At 37.0% G+C, this 25113-nt stretch overlaps 1 long non-coding RNA gene across 2 annotated transcripts; it reads left to right on the top strand.

The window, feature by feature from the left end:
* The first annotated feature begins 15255 nt into the window (after positions 1 to 15255).
* On the top strand, positions 15256 to 19724 carry LOC125689123 (uncharacterized). 2 transcript variants are annotated; one of them, XR_007375055.1, is made up of 3 exons: positions 15256 to 15313; positions 15878 to 15986; positions 16318 to 19724. It is a non-coding gene; the product is annotated as an uncharacterized LOC125689123 (long non-coding RNA). The 2 variants fall into 2 exon arrangements; XR_007375056.1 differs by lacking the exon at positions 15256 to 15313 and adding an exon at positions 15320 to 15408.
* The last annotated feature ends 5389 nt before the right edge of the window (positions 19725 to 25113 follow it).

Raw genomic sequence — 25113 nt, 5'->3', positions numbered from 1 at the left:
GGCCTAGCCAAACCTGGTAAAGGCAACAGAGGCTTAATGGTGCCCTCAGTGCAATTCTGGTACATCTTGTTCCTCTCAGACAACTGCAGGTTTTATGTACGAAAAGTGTGTGAAGGATGCTGACAAGAAGGCCTTTTGTGTATGTGCAGTTATATATAAACTTTCAATACGTTTTTGAAACAGGTTTAAATTTCTTCCTTATTTTGTCATACTATTATGCCTTTTTTGTGCTGTGATTAGAGTTATAGCCAACAGTGATTAGTAAAACTGAAAATAGTCAAGGTTTCAAGACTTAATTTTCATGATTTTCAAGGCTTAGAAGTTTGTCTGAAGCTGCTATGAATGGCTAAGCCCTACTCTATACCCATCTTAGATGGCTCATCAGTATTTGTCATTCTTTAATTTGACCATACTGGAATAAGCCAGAAGTGTTTGCAGATTTGGTGCCAATGGAGTTTGAAGGACTAAGATCCTCCAATAAATATATGCCTAATATAAGCAAGACATTTGGGATAAGAACAAGTAATACATTTTGAGTCTGCAAAACATACCAAATATCTGGGACACCTGCTCACAGTTACACAGATTCTTCTTGCTTAGTTTAACTTTTCTAATTTTCTTCTGCAACAAAGTTTGTCTAATCAGAGATGTGGAAGGCATGTACATACTGTATCAAAACAATTCACACCTTACCAAGGTCTTACTAATTTAGAAGTAAAAATCTAGGCCAAAGTTTTCCAAAGGACTGTAATATGTATTGGCAAACAGAAAATTCAATTCTCTTTAGAACATGTAAATTGTTTTGGTAAATGATAATTTAAAGAATTGATATGAGCTCTATATGATTTGTCATTTGTACAGGCACTTCCATTCCACAGTAATCTTCACTGCTGGGTGACATTACAGAAGTACCCTAATGCATCTTGTTTTTTTCTGCAAAATAAATGGTGAGCTTTGCCTATAATTCCTTGAAAATGATTCCCTCATTGTTGCCAGCTAATTGTTCTTCCACGAAAGCTGTCCTTCATAACCACTACTTTGAGTTTAGCCTTTGGCTGTCCTCTTGCAGATAAATAGAGTTAAACAGATATATTTGCAAGTCATTAATTTTTTTGTGATAATGGTTGTGGTCTCCCAGGAAAGAAATGCAATTCAGTTTTTCTATTTTTTTATTTTTTATTTTTTTAAAATTTACATTAACTATTTCTTTTTGTTTTTATTTCAGTTTTGTTGTTGATTTTTAATAATCGAAACTATACTATAAGTCAGCCTCACAGTATCTGTTCTTCATATTTGTGTTACTGAATCTGTCCTGCATCAGTATTTAGTGGATAAACTAATAGATTTATCAAGGTTTGCTGGCAATAGAACTTAAAAGCCTTTTCTGACTCTCACAGGCAGTGTGATGGCATGTGATGGTGTAGCCTTTCAAACCTCTTAAACAGAGTGAGCTTTATTGCTATCACAGTATCCTGGAAAATGCATCATTTACAGTTATTGCTCTGAGCTCTAGTTTACTATGCTATCCTCTGTACACTTATTTGTCTTCTGACTCCTTAAAACTAACATATTTCATACAAGATACATGCACTGTAAATAATCTGTACTACTTCACATGTGCTTACTTATAAGTTTGTTAGAAACTTCTCAGTGAAATATTTTTCAGTAATTTGGAATCTAATATTGACATCCAAAATTACATTGACTTAAATGAACTGCAAGTATTTGAAGAAAATGCTTAATCAGGAAAAGTATCTTCGTATTTATAGGAAAGGTTTATCAAATGGAAGAATACAAGCTAGTAAACAGGGTTAAAGATTCTAGAGAACTTTAGTGCAAAAATACCTACAATACTGCTAGGTATTGAGACAGGCATTGCTGAACACTCTTTCCAATTCAGTGGGCTTATGATGTTATTAATAGAGCCCGTCTTCAATATTGAGAAGACACCTTAAAAACGTTTTTTATTATTGTTCACTGTCTCTACAGATATTTGAATCTTTTTGCGATATTCCCTTAATGTAATTTTGTACGGGTTCTGAAGAAGCACATGGTAGAACAGAGTGAAGATTTGAACATTTTTCAATCATTTAGTTTTTTGGAAACAACAACAACAAAACAAACAGCAGGGGAGTTTTATAAAAAAACAACAGTGAACTTCCTTTTTCTAGTTTATCATAGAATCCTTGGAGTTAAAAGGGACTCTTGAAGGTCATCTAGTCCAACCCCCCTGCAATGAACAGGGACATCTACAGCTAGATCAGATTGCTCAGAGCCCTGTCCAGCCTGACTTTGAGTGTCTCCAAGGATTGGTTATCCACCACAAATCTGGGCAACCTGTTCCAGTGCCTCACTATACTTATTGTAAAAAACTTCCTCCTTATACCCAATGTAAATCTCCCCTCTTTTAGTTTGAATCCATACTGTCACAACAGATCCTGCTGAAGAGTCTGTCCCTTTCTTTCTTATAGCCCCTCTTTAGATACTGAAAGGCTGCTCTCAGGTCACCTTGCAGCCTTCTCTTCTTCAGGCTGAACAACCCTAGCTCCCTCAGCCTGTCCTCATAGGAGAGGTCTTCCATTCCGTGGATCATTTTTGTGACCCTCCTCTAGATGTGCTCCAACAGGTCTGTGTCTGTTCTGTAGATTCCACATCTGGATGCAGTACTCCTAGTGAGGTCTCTGCAATGTAGAGTGAAGGGCCGGATCACTTCCTTTGATCTGCTGCCCACTCTTCTTTTGATGCAGCTCAGGATATTGTTGGCTTTCTGAGCAGCAAGGGCATATCACTCTTCCCCTTCCTTACCAGATTCGTAGTACAGACAGCTCATTCCATATGGGCTTAATGACTAAATACAGGTAAAGCAGAACAGATGACTCTCTTTGTGTTACTGGACGTTCCTCAAAATAGAAATCTTAAAAGTGCAGGAGCAGGCTGTCTCTATGTTCTGTTACATGAGTTGGTGGGGAAGATGACTGAGCTGGCTGAATAGTGATTATAACCTTACAGGAATTCACCAAATTGTACAGACAGGTTACATAAATAGTCATTTATCTGTAAATTAGGAAGAATTAAAGACTTTGAACAGTGGACAGATGCTTGCAGTTAGAAACAAGATGTAGGGGGAACTGTTATATCATAGCCTGAACTGATGATTGAGCACCTGGTGAAGGATGTGGCTGGCCCAAGAAGTACAGATGCAAACAATTTACCAGTGCTTCCCACTTGACCAGAACGTGACATGGGTCCACCCTTCCCTAGGCTCATTTAAGGGCTAGTCTCCGAAGAGAATGTTTCCTCAATGAAGGTTGCTTTCTGAAGTGGAGTGGCTTGTAGCTAGTGACCTTATTACCAGTTGGGTGAGTCAACTTTTTCTTGCATATGATTGTTGGCATTCTTAATAATGCTTTGTCTGGTATCACAAAGTAGATAGTTGGTTGAAGCAGTTTTGCTGCTTCCAAGGACAAACACAAGATTGCATTATTTTCAATAGAAGAACTGAAATCAACAGCAAGAGAACACATACATAAATGTCATAGATGAATAGTTATCACAGGGGCGTTATGAAGAATGTGGTGAAGTTGAGCAAGTTCATTCACTGAAGACTGCGATTGGATTGATATTATACAGTATGATATATAGCAATAAATTTGCAATATAGCTCTGCCCCAAGTAGTATTTTTATTGTTGGTTAGAAGCACAAGAGGTTTTTTTATTGTTTGTTTGTTTTTTCGTAGAAGCATAGCAATCATAGAATCCTTAGAGTTGGAAGGGACACTTACAGATCATGTAGTCCAACTCTTCAATCAACAGGAGCATCCACAGCTGGATCAGTTTGCTCAGTGTCTGGTCTAGCCTGGCTTTGAAAGTCTACAGAAACATTTTTTTCCTTTAAGTAATGCTAATATTTCAATTTACTGATCTTAACGTTCTTTTTATGCTGAGGAACACAGAACCGCACTTAATGTTCAGGTTGAGGCTGCACTAATGCTAAATATAGTGGAGAATTGCCTCTTTTTTCCATCTGGATAAGTTGTGTTTAATGCATCCCAAAATGTATCTTTTCTTCTTGGCTTCCAGAGTGCAGGCTCGTGGTGAACCTGCTGTCAGTAAATAGCCCCAGGTCCTTTTCTGCTGAGCTGCTCTCCAGTCACTTGACTCTCATTTGTGTCTGGCATTACCCTATTGCAAGTGCAGAACTTGGCGTTTTCCCTTGTTGAATTGCATGCCGCTGATGACTGCTCACTCTTCCAATCTATCTAGATTCCTCAGGGATTCCTCTCATCACTCTAGGGAATCAACAGTATCTCTCAGTTTAATATCATCAGTGAATTTGCTGAAGATGTATTAGGTCTTGTATCTAGATCATTGATAAGAATGTTGAACAGAACTGGCCCTAGATTTGGACTGGAGGATTTTTGAGGATGGGTATTTCTTATGTGGCCTAATAAATGATGGCTGAATACTTGGTTAAATATAATTCACAATTTTATTTAAGAGGAGTCTTCACCAGCAGCGTTTTGATGTCTTTTTCTGTGAAATAGCTTGGCCTGATTCCTTCTTGCTTCAAACTGGCATAACTCCAACAACAAAGGTCTGGATTAATATTAACAACAAAAAAGATCAGCTATAGAATTGCAGCAGTACAACAGAAGTCTGGAGAGGAAATACCTAGTGTAAATATCCTTAACGTAACCAGTCAGTCTAAATATTCTTTATTTTTTAGGTGGTTTTTTTGTTGTTGTTGTCTCACTACAAGCTCATTTGTGTACTTATAATTTCTTTGAAGTAACCTCCAGTATAACACAACTCTTGAAATTAGTGATGGTGATTGATATAAGAAGCAAATGATAATGAGTAAGGACTGGGATATCTGTATCTTTTCTGTATGCATTTTTTAAAAACATATGTTTTCAGAAGGAGGAAAAGTTCACCTAACAAAAAAGAAATGAAAAGCATCAAGTTGAAGGTTAATTATAAGTTCTATCACTCTCTAAAAATGTAATTTCAAAATGTAGTCTTGCTTGAGGAGGAATACAGTCAGCATGGTGGAAGGTCTTTCCTTATTACTGCCATAAAGTTTTTTTCATGTGACACTAGAAGTACCATGGCTTACTTTTTGCATAGTCTCTAGCAGTTGTGTAACCCTAAAATTAAACTCTGAACTTGCAAATGCATTCTGTTCCACTCAGTAGAAAAATATATTTTCATCTGAAAGAACATGTTAGATTAAGGACAAAGGAAATCTAGAAAGCTTTTAGTGTTTAAAACTTTCTTTAGCAAAAGGTATCTGTGCTTTCAGTAACATCAGCTCTCCAGCTGGTTGTTGGCCCAACCTCCTTGTTTAAGATTATCTGTGCGATGGGTGTACTGGTTCACTCCTAAGATGTCTCAGAGTAAATCTACCAATTTTCTCAGAGAAACTCTGCTTCTGAAGTTTATCCATGCCAGGGAATGCTCCCACTTGGCAACATGGAAAGTCTGAAGCAGCCTTTGCTTCCCTCATGGCTCTGTTTCTGAGCTTTATGCTTTGATACATCATTGGCACACTCATTGCCAGCCTTGGGTCAAGCAGTGGGTCTTCAGCCCAATATTAAAAAAAAAAACAACCTTTTCTCTGCTAGGTATTGGCACAACTTTGGGTAGGAATTTCCAGCTATTGAGCAGTTAGCTGGCAGGTGCCTGAATGAGAACTTCAGTGAAGTGCTGCTATCCTCAGAGCTGGAAATTACTGCAGTCTGGATGAATATTTTTGGTTTTTTTTTTTTGGGAGGATGCATTTTTAAATATTGAAGGAAGAGACAGTTTTCATGAAATTTCATGGAATAAAGGCTTTTTCTTTTCCTGTTTTGTAGCTGTAAAAATTTAATAATTTAGGAGAATGACATTTTCAGAGCAAGTATCTATGTTAAGTCACTATGACACTAGAATCATTCCATGTTTGAGTGCTTTTTTTCTGACACATTTAAATTGACCGTTCTGTAGTTCCAATTACATTGTCAGAGGTCATGATCAGTGGCTTGTCACTAACTTCATTTACATAGCATTCAAGACAACTCAAGACCATAGTCATACCGGTGATTTTAGAGAACACGGTGAACAGCTAATCTTGGAATGAGTACCTACTGAATGTGGATGGAATAGAGCAGAATGCTACAGTGATACATTGCTGTTGCCTGTGCTGAACACATGGATCAGTGTTCTGAACTCTATGTGACGTTTATTAAATTCTGCTTTTGTTTTTTACGGATAATAACTTCATACTTAAATTATTGAGAGATATATTTCTAAGCTAATGCCTTGGTCATAAGTGTGTGCAGTGTGTCAGTGATATTTGTTTCCAACAAAAGAGAACAGTAAAGGTGTATTTTTTCTTTTATTATTTTCTTTTTCTCATGATCATTGCTAAACATTGAGAAACCTAGGGCTGTGAGCAGTGGACATAAAGCCTATAGTCTGCCTTAATGACTGGAGAATGGACACCCTCACTATAGTAGTGTGAAACTCCTTGAAGTGCTGCTTTCTCCTTAGAAGCATCACTTCAGGCTTTGCAAGAGTATGCCTCAGTCAGCTACTCCTCATCCATATTCAGGCACAGAGCACTGTATTGTCCTGTGCTGAAAAATCAATACCGTGAATATTGTGTGTGCTCAGCCTATTTGATCTCCATGGTTGTCATGACTACACTTCAAGGTATTGATTCATCCACAGGGATCTCAGGGTTGGATGGTCCTTGTATTGAGGCAGAAATCTTTTGTCCTGTGAAATCTAAGCACATTCTACAATGCACCAAGTTTCACATATTCTTAGACCACCAAAGTGTTTTTGTTTTGTTTTAATTTTCTGGGGTTGAGGAGTAAAGGGGGAAATTTCTTAAATACCTCCTGCAAATTCCCGCATGTCCTATTGACAAAGATATTGCAGATGTAATAAAATGTATAATGAAAATTAGATGGATAAAATGAAATACTCTGAAAGTACTGCTGGTTTGCTTCAGTGAACACAGTGAATTGTGCAGTCTGGGTGTATCCTCAGTAGCTTGGATCTTTTTGTTCATCTTTTTGATCTATTATGGTCAACTCAAGAAAAGAAATCAATGGAAAAGACTGTGATTGGAAAGGACTGTAATTTGCATTAGAGCTATGTATTAGAATCTGTTGTTTCATACCACTTATTCTTACAGTTCACTTTTCTATATGGGCATGCATATAAGATTTATAAAAATAGAACTTACAAATGTATTTATAAAATAACGGATCCCAAATGACTTATGCCACACATCCTGTTTGTACCCAGTATTCATGTTTCTGTTTAGATGCCTTTGTGCTTGTACTCAACTGATTCTTCTATGATTGCTACTGACTTAATCTCCTGCAACAGTTTTATATAGAGTAGCAATGTCTTAGCCTATTTTTCTATTAGGGAGCTAATTGAAGTAATTGGTAAGGTCACACACACACAGTGAGATCACGGTTTGACTAAGACCACAGTGCAAGTCTTTGAGGTCTCAAGCTAACCTAATCTCCCACTGCCTGAGGTGAATTATGTTTTGTTCATTAGAATTCCCGAAAGGAAGATTTAATAGAGGGGAAGAAAAAAAAAAAAATAAAACAACAGTAAAAAAAAAACTATTAAAAATGTAGAAGGGAGAGGGTCAAACTGCATCTTATATTTTTAATTCATTTGAGGATCAAAGCAACACAATTTTGCCTTCTGTGGCAGTACAGATCTTGCTGTAAAAAGACAGGGAGGCACATAATGGGGAAAAAAATGTGAATGAATAGAAAAGATATGTTCTCCAGCTTTAAATATAGAGAATGTCAAGCTTCTCTCTCACAGAGAGGGTGCAGTCAAGTTCCTCATTCCTTGTAGCTGTTTGCTGTACGCAGATATGCTTCTTGAATTTGCACCATAAAATTCATTATGTCCACATATTGTGAAGAAATATCTTTCTCAATTGAATCTTCATATTAAATCTGAATCTACATACTGACTAGGTAGAAATCAATGGAAAATCCTAGGGAAGTACAAGGGCAGGAAAGTTGCCTTGGCCTGGTGCTCCCTTTCCGATCCCACGATTGTTGCAATCATACTGTACCGCTGAGACTTTTTTTTTCCTTCAGTAAGACTTGCATGGCTGAAACCAATGAAATTTTTTTTGTCTTTGGAGTGAGGTAGTGAGGCTCTGTTGCATTTTATGCTTACGGAGATTTCTGTAAGCATACAGTTCCCACTCTGGTGAAATGAGGTGAATATCTTAAAATAATCTTTTGTGGAATTTGAAACTGGAGAGAAGCAGATCTGTGAAGTTACTAATGCCACACCTCTGGTCCTTTTCAGGCATCTTGCCTATGACCAGATGTAGGCAGAAGCACCTTCATGAAGTGCTTTGTCTTAATGTACTCACAGACCTAAGAATCCTTTTCAAGGCTTGTCAGTGAAATAGGCTCCATAACAGTGGTAAACTTTAAAGACAGAACAAAGATAATATCAGATGATAAAGGAAGAAGGTAGCTGGGGCTATATGGAGATGAGGTAGCACTACTGGCTATCATCTGTTGATAACAACCCCAAACAATTGCAAGTAGACTGTTTCATTACTTCCAAAATGGAACAGTGACAGTTAAGATAAAATTATGATGGAGCTGCTGTGTCTGTTCTTCAGCAATAATCTTGTAGTAGAAAATCCCATTCCAGCAAATATATTTTTATAACTTGAAAAATATAGTAGCAAGAGAAAGGAGAAATACGAGGCCTGCTAGTAATCTTCTAGAGATTCATAACACATCTTTAGTTACTTCAGATAGTCTTCTAGAAAGCTTTCTAGCAGTTCAGAAAACACTGTAATTCTTCACTTTCTAGGAGCCTGGGATTAATCATTCATTTATGAACTACTCAAGGTCAGACTTTCAGCAGTAGTTTACTTAGTAGATTTTTTTGTAGCTGATGCATATTTAAACCCTAGAAAAAGAAGCTGTTGCAAACAAGTGGTGGCCATTTCTTCAGAATTATTATCTGGTGAGTAACTGAGTTCTTTCCTGATCTGTATTTATTTCTGAGGAATTGGTGTCTCTACACATGTGCACACAAATACATACATACTCCTTACAATCTACCACCACAATGGTTTTTAAAATCAAAAAGAAAGATTTGTCATCAAGGTGAGATGATTCAGTCTTTGTTACATTATGACAATAATCAGCTGCACTGAGAGGAAAGCACATCCTGTTATTGAAGGTCTAGATATTTTTCTTAGCCTTCCGTTTCAGAAGGGTAATTCATGATACACTGAAAACTTACGCCTGTAACTGTTAGTGAGGAAGTTGAACCAAATATACACTGGCAAATATTGTACCTATGTATGATATTGGCAAATATCATACCTACATGTTAAGACTGTTGCTAGAGGAAGAGCAAAGGTTTCTCATCAGTTTTTAGCTACAGTATATAAATTTTTATTTAATGGTTCCTTGTTGTATAGTAGATAGTTGGTTTTAAAGCAGTTGTTTCTGAAACGATTTTAAACAGACTAGTATTGTTTGGTCTGATTTATGATGGCAATATTTACTCCCTGTCCTCGTGAGACCTACCAGAACTTTGTTTTCTACAGTAAAAATTCTTGCTAACAGCATCAGGTTGTAAAAAGGAGAGAAATGGCAATGAAGAGTCACTTTAGTGTAGTCCTTTAGTTTTCTAAACTGCAAAAAATTACTACTCAAATGTTTCTTTTGTTATGGGAAGCTAAGCTTACTTATATAATCTGTTAAGAAGTTTTAACTAACAGTATCAATCAAAATGGGTTCTTATGTCAAATTATTGAAGTTTTGTTTTGGACAGTTTCAGCATTTGCATCTCCTGAATGATTTATTTCCCTGACATTAGCTGGATGTTAGGAGGAAAACCACAGTTCAACCCCAGGTGAGCTAGATGAGACATCAGACTGTTCCAGGTTGAATTTTCCTTTTTAAATTTTTCATGAAATTCTCTCAGCAGGACCACTGCTCATCCCTGAAAAGATTTTGAACCTAATAACTGCAACAGCTTCAGTCCAATCATCAGGAAAAACATACCTGCACACAAAAATCCCTCCACTGAAAAACTTGCACTTCACCAAATCTTTCTTCCCAGTTTTACTGCACCATAATAATGCTGAATAGATTTAGGGGCCATCAATTGTAAAATTATCATTTTTCATCAAAGTAACATTATATTAAATGCTTAATTATTCATTACTAATGCTTGTCATGGTGAAAGATTGGTCCCAGTAATTTTTAAAGCAGTAGGCCTGGCTTTTCTTCCTTGAAGGTTAATGGCTGAGCTCTTGGTTTCATTAGGCTCCCTAAACATAGCACACCTCATATGTCACAGCTTAGCTTTTTGCTTTCTCTCCCATCACTCCCCTGCTGACTACATGTTCACAATGCTAAATATTTGGTAGGGTCTCTTTCCTGGCTTTGTTTTGGTATTTTTGCAGGAATAAATATTTTATTGTGACAGTAAGGTGGGTGGTCGCAAGAGAAGTTAAGGGCTTTGTGAGATGTGATTGTTCTTGGCTGGGTAGAATTATTCCAGCTGGGGCATTTTTAAAATGGTGGCACTTAGCCTTAAATGGAACAAGGCGCACTGAGATTATGAGCAAATTATGCAACTTGCAGAAAGCTATTTACTCATCTGAAATTACATGCGTGAAATATTGATGGTACATTAGTAACACAATGGGAATAAAACTGGACTACATTCTGTCTTGCTAGGTACGAGGCAACAGGATTACAGCCTTAAGCTTTTTTCCTCTGCAAACCTCTGAATGTTTCAGGTTTGTATTTTACAGGCCAATTTCAATATACCCTGTCAATGCAGGGTGAAAGTTGTTCAGGGTTTTTCAGAACTTTAACATCAAAAATCCCATGTAACAGAGAAGACATTCATTTCACAAACATGGAGAAAAGTTTTCTATGGTTAGAAGGAATTGCTCCATATGTTTTCATACTGTTATTCTTATGCACCCTTAAAAGTAAGAAGTTTTGATTACAGGATTAGGTCCATTCTATTTTTTACATGATTATAAGCTCTTTTATATTATAAGCTCTTTCCCGTTTCTTTTAAAAGAACAAGGCAAGCCTCCACACTGACTAAAACAATTAATTTCAAAACTGAAGAACTAATGCAATCACTGAAAATCCAGGAATGTCGGAACAGACACAATGATACTGTTTTCATTTAACTTGATATCGCTGCTAGGAACCTTTCTTTGCTAACTAGTAGGTGAGGGAGTTGTATTTGTGACCATACTAGAGCTTTCTGGTTAGGACTGTTTTTTCACCATGTGCTCATTCCTCTAAAGCTGTCTTGTATGCAATTCTAATTATTGAATTTGATTCCTATAAATAAAGCCAGTGCTTTATAAATAATGAATTTTGAATGTATCAATACATGTGTCAGTGTTCTATAAATATAAATGTGTAATTTTCAACAAAGCTATTTAATGCACTTTAAAGGGGATAAATAATTAATATGGGTCCCTTTTAGTTATTAAAGAGGCACTGTCAAGATAAAAATCGTTGGAAGTTTTTAACAAAATTCCCTGATTGCTAGAAGTAACACTGATAAATGAAAACAGAATTTTTTTAAAATATCTACTCCAGGCCTTGGCTTTGCTGCCTCTGCTAGTGCTTTATAGACAGTGATAAACCTATCCTTTACAGACAGTGATAGATGATGGATATCTGGGTAAGAGAACAGACGGACACCCAGAAATGCTGATTGCTCACTGTTCGTGTGCTTTTCTCTCAGTTTGGAAAAGAAAGTATTTGTTTTCCTAGTTTTTGATCTTTCATTTGTTGCACTTCCCTCATTTTTCCTACTTTCTCATCCAAACAAAATTCTGTGCCGAAGTTCAAGGCCTTAAGTTTAAAGCCTCACTAGGAGAGCACAGTTTCTAGAGGTGGGAACTAGGATGATGGATTCACTAATTGTTCTTAGGTCTGTGGTGGGCTCTTATTTGCTCAAGCACAACCCCAATCTTTCCTTACTAAATATGTGTGATGTCACTGCTCTGGAGATTCCAGGTGCAAATTGTTGTTGTATCATAAGGAAAGGTGAAAGATTAAATGGCAACTGCTGGTTACAAAGATCGGCCTGAAGGTTGCTTGCAGACCCTACTGCTCTGTGGCTTCTCTTTCTTTGGCCACTTCTCTTTTCATTCTTCAAAAAAGTTTTACGTATTATTTGCTTTTATAAGAAGATGACCATGTCTGGGCATGTAAATGTCATTGCTTAATTTTTATGTTACATGTTTTGGGCTTGCAGTAAGAAAAATACCCAATGTTCTCATTAGTATTTTGTTCTTCTATATTAGCAGAGTATTGATCCAGATGATCAATGAAGGTTTTTCCCAATAGTAACACTTATGATTGTGTTGTATTTCATTTTTAATTTAATATGGACTCGTCCAAGAAACTATCTGCTATATCTACAATTTTAGAAAATGTTTGGAATGTCAATTAAGCAAAGGAGAGGGGATAAAACAATTATTGCTGTGTATCTCAAAGGTGATATTTATTCATGCATTATCAATGATACAAAAATTATGTGCTGTTCTGAGCTGAAGTCCTTTCCTGTTTACTCTGAAACAAATTCTGTAAGGGGTAGAGGAGAATGAATGATTAATAGCATCCTTCTGCTGCAGAAGGACTCAAAGCATGTTCCAGGCCTACCCAATACTTTCTGCTGAAGATTGCACACAACTGTTTGCCTTTGGGAACATTTGTACTCAGATAATTATTACTCATGCTGTAGCAGCTAAGTGGAGTTGAAGTACAGGATGCCTTCCACAAACTTAGGCCAAAAAACTACATTTCCCTCCTCACAAGATATGAGTGTGATTTTCTTCCAAACATTTACAACTAAGGAACTTGAACAAAGTACTTAGGCTTTTAAATTATTCTTATTAATTATTTAATTAGTAAAAAAAAGGCTTTTGGGGTCAGCATAAGCTATGTCCTTTTAGTATGGCATGTTTTCTTCACCTCTGATGGCATGTCATGTCACACTGGAGTCTATAATCTCACAGCAGCACCATGCTGTTAACTTTGTTAACTGCTTTGTTTACTGCTTTGTTAACTTTTGTTAACTGCTTAGCTGAGATAATATAAATGCATACATGAAGTAATAGCATATCGCAAGATGAGCCTGCACTTCTGAGATACCTGTGAATAGTTTAAGAGCTAAGATACGAGGAAGAATATTTAGCCTATATTCAGAAATGCTTCCAGTGACACTAATGATATCTGTTTGCTGCTGTACAGGTGGCTGGATTGTTCCAGTGTACTCTGTAGGGAAATATAAGCACAGGATTGAAGAGCAGGTTCCGCTCCCAGCAGAGTATCTATTGGTACACTAACAGAGGTGTTCAGCTCAGCTGGAGCAAAGTCCCAGTGCACCAACCCTGATCTTAGCAGTACAGCTGGTTGGCTTATCTCTGTGCTACGCTGCATTATGCAGGTTAGATATGCCCTTAAGAAGATCATAGAGGATCTTTTCCCTTTGGTGTAGTTCTGTTTCATTTGGAAAAGGTGAGATAGAGTCAAACAGTAGATTATGGCTGTGAAGATTAGGCACTGTGAGTTTTAGGTGAATGAACTTCATCTATTGTGGACTACCATTCCAGCTGATAAATATCTAGCAGTATGTATGAGAGAATACAATTGCAAATACTGTAGATCTCTGGAGGCCTTCCAGACATAATATTTTTGGTAGAAAATTTGCTTACCCAGCAGCTTTTTACCTCATGGGTGGTCTTTATTCTCTTCTTTTTTTTTCCACTGAATTGGTTTAATCTGTCCTATCAGATTAAAAATGAATATCATATTTAATACTAAACTCCAGCCTTGCTAAATATCACATTCTGAATGTTTAATTATTTTGCATGTAGAACATAATTAGCCATTTGTTTCCTAAACAGCTTTCATTAGAGATTCCAAATGGATAAGTAAATGGCATTAACACCCTCCCGATACAATTATTCTCTCGCAGGAACAGTGCATCATGTAAACTAGTTAGGCATTGGCACCAGAAAAATAGGCTCATTCTATTGTGCTGAACTCATGTTCATTTTAAGGGTGCTTCTGTAGATAGCTCACTGCACTAAATATTCTGGAATGTAAAGGAGAAATTAGCAAGTAAAAATGTCTCTCACTTTGGTCAGTTTGTTGGAGGATTTTTTGAGAGTATTTTTACATTGGAAAATTCTGATTGATCAAAATTGAAAATTACTGCAAGGAGGTGCTACATCTGAGAGTATTATTTTGGAAAGGACTTTTGAGATCATTTGAAATATCAAAGTGAAATAGATTAAATTGTTTCTGTATGATCTTCCATCTACCATAAAGAAGGGGAAGACATGCAAGATCTTCCCCTAAAACTAGACAGACTGTGTCTTGGTGACATATGGAAAGAGAGGAACCAGTGTGTCAAGTGGTTGACAATCCTTCCCATGGCAGGAGGATTGAACTAAATGATCTTTAAAGTACCCTCCATCCAAAGCCATTTCATGATTCTGTGAAGGTAATAATAAAATGTTCAGGAAAGAAACATGAATCCTGGCTAAAGTTCTGCCTTTCTTTTCCTTTTTTCTTGGAAGATATGATTGCTGAATGAAGCAAATCCTCCTCTGAGGTTCTGTTGTCTCTGGGAACCTTTTACTATGAAGTGCTTCTGTTGGAAAAGACCTCTGCTTCACAGTGGTGTCATACTTACTCTCCATTATCTTCCATGAATTTTATGTAGATTGGCACTGATTTTTGAGCTTTTTGGTTTTGAACTGATATGTTCTTCTAGATAAAAGCACAATTTTCATGTAAACATACACATACTGTACTGTGTCAAACATTATGGGGATGAAAAGTTCATGCATTAGTCTACTTGCCTGGACTGATCTGCATTTAGCCTATCTGACCCAACTTTTTTACTGCAGGTAAGACAAGATAGAACAGAAGAGTCAAAAGAAACTGTAAATGAAAGTATTTTTGTTCTTTAGAGGAACAGTAAAAATTTGAAACATGAGGATGAACAAGACTGAATGCCGGGTCCTGCACTTTGAGAATAACAACCCCAGGCAATTCTACAGGCTTGGGGCAGAGTGGCTGGAGACGACTGTGCAGAGGAAATGGACCTGGGGGTATTGATTGATGCTCGGCTGAACATGTGCCAGCAGTGTGCCCACGTGGCCAAGAAGACCAATGGCATCCTGGATTGCATCAGAAACAGCGTTGCCAGCAGGAACAGGGAAGTGATTGCCCCCCTGCACTCAGCACTGGTGAGGCTGCACCTTTAGTACAGTGTCCAGTTTTGGGCCCCTCACTGCATGACATTGAAGCCCTGGAGAGGGTTCAAAGAAGGGCAATAAATGTGGTGAGGGGTGTGGAGCACAGGTCTTATGAGGAGAGGCTAAAGGAGCTGTGATTGTTCAGTCTGGAGGAGGCTCAGGGGAGACCTTACTGCTCTCTATAACTACCTGAAGGGAGGTTGTAGAGAGCTGGGGGTTGGCCTCTTCTCTCGTACAACTGGTGATAGGACTAGAGGGAATGGCTTCAACCTGTGCCAGGGGAGATTTAGGCTGAATGTTAGGAAATACTACTTCTCTGAAAGAGTGGTCAGGCACTGGAATGGACTGTCCAAGGAGATGGTGGAGTCACTGACCCTGGAGGTGTTCAAGGAACATTTGGATTTTGTGTTGAGGAATGTGGTTTAGTGAGAACTATAGCTGCTAAGTGAATGGTTGGACTGGATAATCTTGTAGGTTTTTTCCAGCCTTGGTGATTCTGTGATTCGGTGATTTTTATTGCTGTTAAGCTTCAGAATATTTTATATTTCCTTTCAGGACTGTTCCATCATCTTCTTAATACACAACCTGGGAAAGTTGAGGACTGGAAGTTATGGCCTCATCTGGCTCATTACATGACCAAACTACTTGCTGAAGTTCTGGCCAGGTATTCTCAACTCTAAGCTTCCTGCTGGTTGGTTTTGACTCTTCACTCTGTGTCATACACCAGTGATCATGTGTCTGTCATGCATACTCTCCTATTTTATTTCTTGTTCAATATTCACTAGTCCAGTCTTTCCTTTTCTTCCTTTTCCTGTTTATCCTCAACTTAGCAAATGCCTTTAATAATGCTTTTGAAAGCCCAAGTCCCTTCTGGTAACCACCCATTCTGCAAAGATAAAAATCTTGAAATGAATGTTAAGTTACTGATGCAAACCATATTTTCATTTATGCTACTGGAACACTGCTTTTTTTGTCTTGTCTTTTTAAACTCTAAGGCTTGAATTCATCTCAGATGCCTCCAGTGTAAATACTCAGATCTGAACTAATCATCCCAGTTTCCCTTCATAGACAATGCAGAAACAGGCACTTCCGGAATATTTTTCAAATCACTCTAAAACAGACTCCCAGCATAAGCTGGATAAATTATTGTTTAAAGGTGCCTATTAATTTCAAATATCTACAAAGAGATACATGGATGTTGTCTGGATCCAGATAAGACTCAGGAAGTTGGTAGAAGTAGTCTACTCGGCACCCTCTGGAAACTCTTGTGGATATTGAACAGCACACTGGGACAAAGGAGGCTCCCTGCATTAACCCTGGTATTTCTGATGATGTGATAGTAAACATGTGAGTGCTATGTGTATAGCTAACTCTGAAAGTAATGCCTCCTATTTATTTCCAAGGAAACTACAACAGAAACAAAGATCATCATAACTCTATTTGAAAGAACAAATTCTTAGCTACTGAACACCTGTTTTGTCAGCGTAGTCACCAACATTATCTATGCATTTTGGCCAGCAATGAACAAGAGCCTGCATGCTGTGGATGTAAAAATCTACATGGCTGTCTGAAATGTGGCTTGTCTTTCATGCTTATGGCACCATTTCTGAAGATTCTTCTACATGGAGGAATTCAGTTTCACACCTTTGCTTCATACGTACTTCCATGTCAGATACCATTTTGTTAGGCTGCCACTCTCCTGCCATCTGTCACACAGCAACAAAATGTAGCGGAATACTGGTAGGAAGGTTCAACCTTACTGCCTTACTACCAACATCCACCTCTGATGCCATGGCCCAACATAATAAATAGATGTTACTTTTGAAGCAGTATCACTATTTCTTTGCTGTATTTGTGCCAGACTGTTCACTCTTTCCATGTTCATTTGTCCATGTTCATTTATAGCAACTTATATCCTGAAATTAATTCTCTCCTACTTGGCTCCAGCTTTTACAAATATTTGTTTCAGGTTACATCCTTGGTGCTTCTGCTGTCACATTCTGTGGACTCAGTTTGCTCATCATAAGAAATAATCTCAAATTTACTTGGGATAGAAAAGATCTTAAGGAGTAAAATATTGGCATCTTTTCCGAGGTCTAGGGCAGGAAATTCCAAACTCGCCTATCTCTTGTGAATCACACCTACATTTTCTACCTGGCTATACTTTGCATGGTGCCTTTCATTAAGTAACAGTTGTCATATTGTATGGTACAAGAGGCAGAGAGTATAAGGAAGAGGAAGAACCTTTGACAACTTTTAGAACCATCTAAACAAGAATTACATCTTCTGTTTGGCTTGGCTTTTCTGTACAGAGTGAATGCAGCCGCATTGTGGCTCAGTATACCTCTGAAATCCATGCACGTATAATCAGAATTTCAGCTCTTTTTTAATTGCTTTTGTATATTAAAAGAGTAATCTGTTGCCTAATTACATATATTAAAAATCTAAAATAAAATGTTGCAATGCTTAGAGATGATGATTATGAAAGATATCCAGGTTTTCTAGCAGCCTTTTCATGTTAGAAAGCTCCCTTGAATGGGAATGAACAACCCTTAAGTCTTTGGTTCTAGATGTATAAGGTCTGCTCCAAAAGTAATGCCTCCTATTTTGTCATCCATAATATCAGAGCTGGATGTCAGTAGTATGGTAGTGGGTAGTGAACTTCAGCAGTGGTGACTGCAGTATGAAAGGCAAGCCACATTCTGGTTATCTATGCACAGCTGTCATGTTATGAAATGAAGTGTCTTTAACAGCTCATCCATGCAAATTGGCTAATGATGGTGACTTTCTGATAAATAGTGTTTTGTTGCTGAAAATTTGCTCTATCCATTAGTGTTGTTATGCTCTTTGTTGTAGTTTCCATTAAAATAAATAGGAGGCATTATTTTTAGAGAGATCTATGTATGGTTTTTAAAGCCTTATTCTCTAAAAAGCTCATAATTATTTGCTGTTTCTTTTTCCATTTGTTATTTAGTTATTTTCAGTGGAACTATCATTATAAATGAAATGAAATACTAAGTAAAAGGAGAGGTTTTTTTGAAAGACAATATTCAATGTATTAGAGAATTATTAGTAAAATATAGGCAACAGCATCTTTCAGTCATGACCATTTGGTTCTGTTTGAGAGATGAGATTGCATGTACAAGAGACTGTGAATAAGTCATTTTGAATATGAGAAGCAGTGTTTGTGTATTTCTTTTTGGCTATATGCTACACAGATTCCATTCTGTGTTTACTAGAGTCTAGAAATACACATTTCCCTGTGTGTAAGTGATATGTGCATGTATGTCACTCTGGTTTCTGTCTACGTATATATGATACACTAGGATCCTTTGGGGGAGGGGGGCGGCATCTCAATATTAAAACTTTGTATATTGGAGATATGATAGTTCTTTGAGGGAAATCTAGAGAGAAATAGAATGAAGGCTGAGATTAAGAAAGAAGGTAAAAGATCTGGAAATGGGATATCAGTATGTAGTAACAAAAGGAACAGGAAATGTAAACATGGAAGAAGGAACACAATCAGCAGAGAAGTGCGCATGCTGCAAGTAAAATTCCCTGCCTTACTAGTAAGGTGAAGTATATGGCTTTCTGTTTGTTGTTTTTTTTGAAGGTACCTGCAAAAGGATCATGGTTATCCCTATGTTCCAAGAAGGCCTCTTCATCTTGAAATTTCTATGTTATTTATGCAAAAACAATGTAAAGCAGATAGAATGTAACACTCAGAGGCTCTGAACAGGCTAGAGGCTACACTGTGCTTGATACTGCACAGATAATAACAGGCAACACATGCCCAAAGGGCATTACTGTTCTGTATACACACTCAGTTTAAATTCATCAGGAATAAACAATTGGATCCATGGCAGGGATGATATCTCTAAAGACTGTGATTTGCAGTGGACTGAATTAGTTGTGCATGCAGTATTGACGTTTGGGCCTACTGATGTTAAATTTTAAAGCTGTGTCTTCAAAGAATGCAAGATAAATACAGTGAAAGGGTACAGCAGTAAGACTTGAAAAGATTAAACTCTGTATCCTGTACATACAACGTGTTAAATAACAGACATAAGAACAAAATAACTACCATGCATTTTTCATGCACTAAAGCTGACTGCTTAACAGCCTCTTAGAATATCCAGGACATCTAGCCAAGCAGAAATGAAGTGCTTTATTTATTTTGTTATTGATAGCTGGGAGTGGGGTGAGGAATTTTAAACAATTTTCTGAGTATTGTTCTCACTAATGTCTGGGAAACTGCTTTTGAGCTGCTGAATTTCATTGCTTCTATCAAGGTTGCTTTTGTTTGAGTTGACTTTCCCAGTCTCTCTGTTTATTCAATGCTAAGCTAAGTACTTGAACAATGGAGAAATTGTAAGCTTTTTGAAATAAAATTTTTGATAATTTTGAGTGATAAAATAACTTTGAATATCTGCTTATTTAGGCCAATGCACAGTGGCCTGAATGCTTCCTTTTAAAGACTGTTGACTATCCTATTTGCTCATTTCTGGCACTCAACATTAATCAGTATAAGAATTTATGCAAATTAAGAAGAAAGAACTATCTCATATTTCTGAATGTCTTCTGTTCCCTGTAAACTATCATACAGCTTGTTAAATATTTCTTAGCATAGTGGAGGAAGAATCGTAAACTCCCATATATATTAGAACTGCGATTTCCAGTTTTTCCACTTTCCCTTAAGACTTTTCAACCTGCTTAATAGGTGTTTGTTGCTGGTTTCAGTTAAAATGTCTGTGCTATGAATACTTTACTATACACAGGAAATACCACAACATAACTGGGGAATGTGATTTTTACATAGGTATAAATATTTACAAATCTGAGGAACTTAGATTCTTCTGAGAAGCTTCTAAATCAGCATCTGTAACAGAGTACTGAAAAGATACTACCAAGAACCAGAACATGCCTGATTGCCAACTATTTTATTTGGCAGTTTCATAGTTCATGATACAGGGAAGATGGTGTGCTGTCTAATCTGGTGGTACTTTAGTGCTTTCCCAAACCTACTTTTGTTTTCAATTCCTCCATAACCCCAAGCAGTCTTGTACTAACTACTTCTGCCAAGGAAGAAAGAAAACTGTTAGAAAGGACTTAAGTTCTACACTTTTAAATCATTATGTCTTATTCCTAAGTATGTGCTGAGATAGTCTCATAAAAATCAGAGCTTAATTTTAGATTTGTAAAGGACAGATCAGCTATGGAAGACTAGGGAGTGGCAAATGTGATTTCTATCATTAGAAAAGGAGTGAAGGGAAAAGCAGGGATGTATATAGGTCAACTAGCTTAAATTCAACTGTCATAAATAACTGAAGTTTTTATAAGGACCTAAAGAGAAATTGAGAGAGTTAGAGGCAGCAAGAAATTGTGTAAGACCTTATATGAAGCCAATAACTTTTCATAGTAGTGTATCAGATATTACACTCAAGAAAAACAAACAAACAAACAAAAAAACAACAAGGAACAAATCTTGTCTTAACTTCTGTGAGACTTCTAATACTTACTGTCATGACTGTCATATGAACATTAATACAAAAATATTTATTTTTGCATATATTCCTTATTTTGGCTAAGCCTCACTTCTATCATTTCTGTATTCTTCCCATGACTGGGATAGAAATGAGCATATCTGTTCGAAATTCTTCATGGCAGAAGAGCAAAAACTCAAAAATGTTTTACTTCTGAAAGACACGATCAGAAGTTTACATGCCATAACATAGTTTTATCCTTAACAGAATTGTCAGAATAAAAGCATTTTTCTGTCTGAGAGAAAGATCATACCTGCCTCCATTTCTTATAATCAGCACATCCTTCTTAACTCAGTTCTATCCTACCTGTGTCAGCAATGCTGTCAGTCAACAGTTGTCTCTTGGTTAGCCAGTGGTGGAGAGGAATAGTAGCTGAGGGTTTTCCTGAAGCAAGGAAGTTTTAGATTAGACATCAGAAATAATATTTGAACAGAATGACTGGAGAAATGCTAGAATGCATTTCTCAGAGGAAGCTATGAAGACTTCACCATTGGACGTTTAAGAAAAAGCTGTGCAAATGTTCTCCCAGGTAATCTGGGAGATAATCATTGATTTGGCCTTAGAAGAGGTGATTGAATACCTCTTTATGTTTAAAGAAACCTCATTTTTGATGTTTCCACTTCTGAATGTTTTGCTTTTCTTCTCCTCTTTCCTTTACATATGCAACTAAACGTATACTTCATTCAACAGTCAGTTGACTGTGACAATTTCTATATCATGCAAACTGGAAATTGCAATCACAAGAAATCTCTTGTAATCACCAAGCCAGCATAGCTCTCTGTTTAAATTAGCAAAATTGTGCCATTAGTTACAGCTGTGCAATTGCATTTAAAAACAGTAGAGCTACATTGGTAAGATTTACTCTATTTATCTTTGAAATTGAGCTCTTATTGGAGGAAAATACTCAGAGGGAAAAAATTTAGTGCTAGTATAATGCCATACCATGTGACAAAACTGATTTATTGAAAACTAAGTGCTCTATATGGTGTGCTTCTGAAAACCCATTGTTTTCATGTACGAAGTTTTAAATCTTTCAAATTGGAATACATTTTTCCAAAGAGTCAGGTAAACTGAAAGCCATTTATTACAACGTTTCAGAGAAACAAATTGTGTGCATTTCCAGCCTGGATAGAATGTCTCAACTTTACACAAAAAAGAACTCTGCTGTTTTCTGCATTGGTCTACTAGAACTGGGGTTCTAGAGCTTTTGTCAGACAAATTAGTTTGTGACAAAATTTTTCCTTTGCTGTGTATTCATATATTTTGATCAGACACCTTTGCATAGAAACATTTAGCAACTAAGAAATAGAGAATTTGGATAATGCTGAACCTTAGGCTTAGATAGGGTTAGTTCAGAATCTGGAGCAAGCACTGGAAAGAAAACTTTTGGTGAAAATGTAAATGTTGCTTTAAAAGGTCATACTAAAATGCACATCCAAATCCATGATCTTTTAATAGTCAGCACAGTAAAGTAGCTTAGGACAGTGCTATCTAAAGTCACTTTGAATTTCTCACAGGCATTGATCACATATTTGATTATTTGATATTACGTATATGAGAGCTTCTGCTGCTGCTAATATATAATCTGGGATAATAAAAAAAAAAATGAAGTCTGTTTATGCTGATGAATTTGTTTAGCCGTATTAATCTCTGATCAAATTCTCATGTACCAAAAGTTCAGATAGTATACTTTGTGTATTACTGATTATATAGATATTTTTAATAGCTATGCAGCTTAGAAATGCTGACATAAATAGCTTTCAGTTTACTTGACTCTCATTGTCAGCTTGTGAAGGTGAATGCTCTTTTAACCAAACTAGTTCTGATCAAAACCAGACTGAGGTCAACAGTGGGACAGGAGATTGAATGGGTTATCACCAGTGTTGATTGAGAGTGATTTGATTCAGCTGCTGCTGCAGCATTTCAAAGGAACAGTTGGTGATTCTGAAACATCAAAGAGCAAAAAGTTTTAAACTGAAGCTCTTAAAACTTTGTGTAATGTGAATGTTCTCTTTTTTTATAAACAACAATGATGTGTTAAAACTTAATGTATCAGTGGCGTTTTTTGTTAAATGTTTCTTTCAATATGGCATAGCTTGATGTCACTAGTATTTGCCTAAGAAGCCATTGAACATCAAAATATATATTACTTATATTTAACCTTTGATACTGCTGCTGACATGATTAATATTTAAGAACTGCATTACGTAGAAAACTATGGTTACCATTTCACTGTTGGAATAATAGATAAGTTATGCATTTTAAGTGGTAATATTTCATTTACTGTCATTTACTTCATACAGAAATAAGATATTTTGGTTTGTCGTTAGGGATGGAGACAACATTCTAACAGTACTGAGCTTAATATCACATGAAATACTGAGAAACATTATTTTCACTTTAACTTCTTATCTTCCTATCCAGATAGAGTAGTCAGGGATTTATCGCCTTGAAATAACTGTATTCAGAAGAGGTAACTATTTATTTTAAAATGCAAGAAAGAAAACTTTTTTAAAAAAGTGTTCAGAATTGAACATTACTCTTGATAAAACTATGAAAGAAAACAGTGGATTATTGTTGATAATAGTGATTTTCTAATTAGTCAGAATATAATTTTTCAAGTTCTCAAACCAAGGATTTTAATCTGCTGCTGTGATTCCAGAGCACTGTTTCAACTATGATGCAGATATTTTCCATGTTGCTTTAATTTCTTCTTTTTCGTTTTCCCCTTTTGCCTTTTAAGTTATGAAAAATAATTTTGTTCTTAAAATTTCATTTTTTTTTCCTCTTTCCATATCCAAGCATTCTATACTATGAACTCGTGCTGTGCTTAGTGTTAATTTTTGAAATAAACTAGGCTTGGAGTTGAATCTACACTCAATTGTCTCATTTACCAAAACATCAGCCATCAATGTAATTGGTCTTTGCTCTACAGCACACAAAACCTGAGTCGTAGTGCTCACTTTTTGTTTTCATTGTAGAATTTTTTCATCCTTCCTTCTACTGTTTCTCCCAACTTGGTCTTCATGAAATTGGCTAGCCCTTAAGATGGGCTATATCTTATTTCCCAGAAGTGGTCCCAGCAATTCTAGACAGCAAAAATCCAAGAGCCATTGCAGTCTCTCTTCAACATGCTGAAACTTAAATACCTGGGAGTCATAGAAGCCATAAAACTCTCATTTCAGAATCCTGATTACTCACTTTATCCAGGTAATGGCTATTTACCTATCCCTAACTGCCTCAACACTTTTTATCACAGCAATCATTCTAGTAATGAATCATTTCAATGTTTATTGAAAACGTAGGTATATCTATTTCCTCTGTATATAATGAAAAGGAAAAAAAGCAAAACCACCCCAGCCTCCAAACTCATTAATTAATCATGAATGCCACTGTCTTAATTCTCTTAAACCATTTTCTCATACTTTTTATATATGACACCTTAGACTTTAAGTTGTTTCTTAGGAGGATCTCTCTGTGTAAAAGTTCTTATATTAAATTCCCTTATTTAGTTTCTTATATTCATAGAATCATACAATGGTCTGGATTGAAAAGGACCACAGTGATCATCTAGTTTCAACCCCCCTCCTGTGTGCAGGGTCACCAACCAGCAGACCAGGCTGCCCAGAGCCATATCCAGCCTGGCCTTGAATGCCTCCAGGGATGGGGCATCCACAACCTCCTTGGGCAACCTGTTCCAGTGTGTCACCATCCACTGCATGAAAGAATTCCTCTAATATCTAACCTAAACCTCCACTGTCTCAGTTTAAGACCATTTCCCCTGTCCTATCACTATCCACCTTCATGAACAGCTGTTCTCCTCCTGTTCATAAGCTCCCTTCAAGTACTGGAAGGCCACAGTGAGGTCTCCCTTGAGCCTCCTCTTCTCCAATCTAAACAATCCTGGTTCCCTCAACCTTTCCTCATAGGAGAGATGCTCCAGCCCTCTGATCATCTTAGTGGCCCTCCTCTGGACCCACTCCAAGAGCTCCACGTCCTTCCTGTAGTGGGGGCCCCAGGCCTGGATGCAGTGCTGCAGATGGGGCCTCACAAGAGCCGAGTAGAAGGGGACAATCACCTCCCTCTCCCTGCTGGCCACCCGTTTTTTAATGCAGTCCGGAATACAGTTGGCCTTCCAAGCTGCAAACACAGACTGTTTGCTTGTTTCCAGCTTCTTGTCCACCCAAGTTTTCATCCACAGGGTTGCTCTCAAGGAGATCTCCTCCCAGTTTGTATAAATACCTGGGA

Source organism: Lagopus muta, chromosome 2 (genome assembly GCF_023343835.1).
Source record: "Lagopus muta isolate bLagMut1 chromosome 2, bLagMut1 primary, whole genome shotgun sequence".
NCBI lineage: Eukaryota > Metazoa > Chordata > Aves > Galliformes > Phasianidae > Lagopus > Lagopus muta.
This window is presented reverse-complemented; position numbering and strand designations above follow the sequence as displayed.